Raw genomic sequence first — 3,344 nt, forward strand, 5'->3', positions numbered from 1 at the left:
CTAGCAACATCCAATAGAAAATGCCATGATGTCTTGGGGCGGCCGCGGCCGACCCCGGGTCAGTGCCCCTCCAACGGGCAGGCGCCCGGGCTGCGTTACGCGAGACGCCTCAGGACAGTGACCACAGAATAGGATAACTTGATGAAGAGAAGGATGAAGGGCTCTGCCAAGGCCCTGCGCCAAGTGTCCTTGGAGTGCGGTGATTTGGAGACCCCGCACTCGGTCTGCTGCGAGCTCTTCGGGGCCCTGTCGCCCGGCCGGACCCGCGCAACCCTCCAGTCGGTCAGCGTGTCCTTCCTCCCGTGGACCCTGCCAATGCCCGCGGTGGTGCAGAGGGCCATGCTGTCCGCGCTGCCCCTGCTGCCGGCCCTGGGGACCATCAAGGTATGCGGCGCGGTGCCCGAAGAGCTGGTGCGGGGGATCAAGCCGGCCCCGGCGCTGGAGTACCTGGTGTTGGAGTTCTGGGCGTCCCAAGTATGTGTACACAGTCTCCTCCACGAAGAGGCCGTGAGGGCGATGATGTCAGTCTATCCGTACCTTCAGCCACTAGTCCCTTCCGCAGGCGCGTGCTGCACTCCATGCCGCGGCTGAGTAGCGGGCGCTAGGGTGTAGCGTACTCGGCCGACTTTTGAATTTTAAAAACGGGCCCCCCTCACTTCAAGCCATTTTCGATGTAGTTTCCGGAACTGACCTTGTTTTTTCGCTGAGTCAAAGACTTCAGGTTCCTACCTCGCCTCAAAGTTGAGAAATTTCAATATTTTGCACTAAAATCGAATAATTCGGGTAAAAAATATTTCAAAGCAGTACAGAGACGCTTCGTGAGTGGCATATGTTTCTTATACATCTAAAAAAAAGTTTGCCAAGTGTGACCGGCCATGGGAGAACCGTTTTAGGCCGTTTTAGGCGACATTTGTATAATATTACTCAAAAAACGCTCCAAATCGTTATTTAATCCGGCTCTGGGGCCAGGATACGGGTCCTGGGCAGTCCGGGGGTGGTCTTACGGATTGTCTGTAACCACCAGAAGGTAAAACAGGGGTGAGCGAGTTTTCCGACAGCCGTAGGCTGTGGGAGGGGAGAAGATAGGGCAGGAACCGGGGCGAAATTTCAGGAAATGGATGAGGCGCCGTGTGTGCATGGCAATGCTATGTCATTTGGGAAAGGGTTAAGTTGCGCAGGTCTTAGCCTGACATAGCCTAGTGCTTTGCTAACCCAGGGCTCACCACGAGGAGGTGCCTGCACCCCAAGCCCCGCCAACCTACCCACCCGGGCATGGTTTTTACGTTTTAAGCTGGACGTTTGTACGGGGCTGTCAACTGCCACTTGGTTTTAAACTTGTGCAATGCTGCCCGGCCCCTAAAAGCAGCGCGTATCTGCCGTTCTCTCTGCTCTTCTTCTACCATTGTTGCCGAAGTGATAGCCACTCGCTCGACCGCCTGTATGCCGCAAGGAATGACAGGAATGCTGAGGCGGTGCTGCGACGAGATGGCTGCGTGTAGGTCCTCGTCGGAGACATCGCTGAGCAATACCCAAATTTAACACTAAGGGGCAGTTTCAAGTACCTCACCAACGTTAAGCTTAAAACGTTAAAACTATATGCCCGGGCGGTTTGGTTGGCCGGGCTCGAAGTGCAGGCACCTCCTCGTGGTGAGCCCTGGGTTAGCAAAGCACTAGGCTATGTCAAGCTAAGTCCTGCGCAACTTTACCCTTTCCCAAAATGACAATGCATTGCCAAGCACACACGGCGCCTCATCCGTTTCCTGAAATTTCGCCCTGGTTCCTGCCCTATCTACTCCCCTCCCACAGCCTACCGCTGTCGGAAAATTCGCTCACCCCTGTTTGACCTTCTGGTGGTTAAAGACAATCAGTAAGACCACCCCCGGACTGCCCAGGACCCGTAACCTGGCCCCAGAGCCGGAATAAATAACGATTTGGAGAGTTTTTTGAGTAATTTTATACAAATGTCGCCTTAAAACGGCCTAAAACGGTTCTCCCATCGCCGGTCACAGGTGCCAAACTCTTTTTAGATGTATGAGAAACACATGCCACTCACGAAGCGTCTCTGTACTGCTTTGAAATATTTTTTACCCGAATTATTCGATTTTAGTGCAAATTATTGAAATTTGTCAACTTTGAGGCGAGGTAGGAACCTGAAGTCTTTGTCTCAGCGAAAAAACAAGGTCAGTTCCGGAAACTACATCGAAAATGGCTTGAAGTGAGGGGGGCCCGTTTTTAAAATTTAAAAGTCGACCGAGTACGCTACACCCTAGCGGGCGCGTGCTGCATCCCCCCTTTGAAGATCAGAACGAAGAAGAGCTCGGGATGGTGAGTGCGGCGGCACTGGCGGCTGGGCGAGCTTCCCCTGCTCTGTCAGGCTTGCGGAACATCAAGGTCCCAGCGCTGCTCCTGCACTGTTAGAAAAAACCACGGAAAAAACACAGAAAAACTATGGTCAATTTTTTGCCCAGAACGTGCGTCCAAATCTGTGCTGAAACCACAGAGACTGTTCGGAAAGTAACACAGTAACTGAAAATTTCTGTAACAGAAACAATCTGTACACCTCTGTTGGGAATTTTTCTGTGGTTTTTCCACAGATTTTTTAACAGTGTGGTCATCAATCTGGCGGCGTCGGCCACGGCTGGCACAGTGCTATAGAGTTGCCCAGAAAGTGATGGGGAAGGCGGCTGCCAGACGATCAAAATGAGCGCAAAAAGGTCCTGCGCGCTTCGCAACTGAAGAGAGTGGCTCGGCCACTTTTCCAGGGAATGCAGGAGTTGCCTATGTTGGTCAGGTGAAGTTAAAGGAAGCTTCCAGTAAACGAGGTGTCAGAAGGCCTGATCAGAAGCGCAAGCCTGCAAAACATATTCATAGTCAATTCATCGTTGAGGCAAGGGGTTACTCAACTTGAAAACAGGAAAATTCAACGAATAAAAAAAATGTTGAATTGGTCTAATCAAGACTTGATTCTCACCTGCACGTGAATATATTCTTCTCTCACTTCAAGTTCACTCACAGCAACCAAGAGAAAGAGTTGCTGCAGTTCAACAACTCACAGCACCTGACAGCTCCCCAAAGGGATACCTGTAATACCAAAGTATCAACATCAGTTACCAACCATGAAGAGGTGAGAGGGCCAGGATAAAGAAAGACAGCAGTAACAACTACAGATACCTATGATATCAACTGTTGTTTCAGTCCATCCTCAAAAGGTCACCAGCAGCACAGTAGTTAATGTGCCAAACCAACCCGTGTCCAAATGCCACATATTCTTCGTACTAAACAAAGTGTTTTCACGACTTGTGACAGCAGTCGAGATAAACCTTTCACATGAGGAGTTCTATTCA

At 51.1% G+C, this 3,344-nt stretch overlaps 1 long non-coding RNA gene across 1 annotated transcript; it reads right to left on the reverse strand.

The window, feature by feature from the left end:
• Positions 1-1,953: 1,953 nt before the first annotated feature.
• Positions 1,954-3,338, reverse strand: LOC113216546 (uncharacterized). The gene is made up of 3 exons (XR_008011722.1): positions 3,172-3,338; positions 2,972-3,081; positions 1,954-2,852 (listed from the first exon to the last, which is right to left on the reverse strand). It is a non-coding gene; the product is annotated as an uncharacterized LOC113216546 (long non-coding RNA).
• Positions 3,339-3,344: the final 6 nt, after the last annotated feature.

This window comes from Frankliniella occidentalis, unplaced genomic scaffold (genome assembly GCF_000697945.3).
Source record: "Frankliniella occidentalis isolate FOCC.00 unplaced genomic scaffold, Focc_3.1 Scaffold203, whole genome shotgun sequence".
NCBI classification, from domain to species: Eukaryota; Metazoa; Arthropoda; class Insecta; order Thysanoptera; family Thripidae; genus Frankliniella; species Frankliniella occidentalis.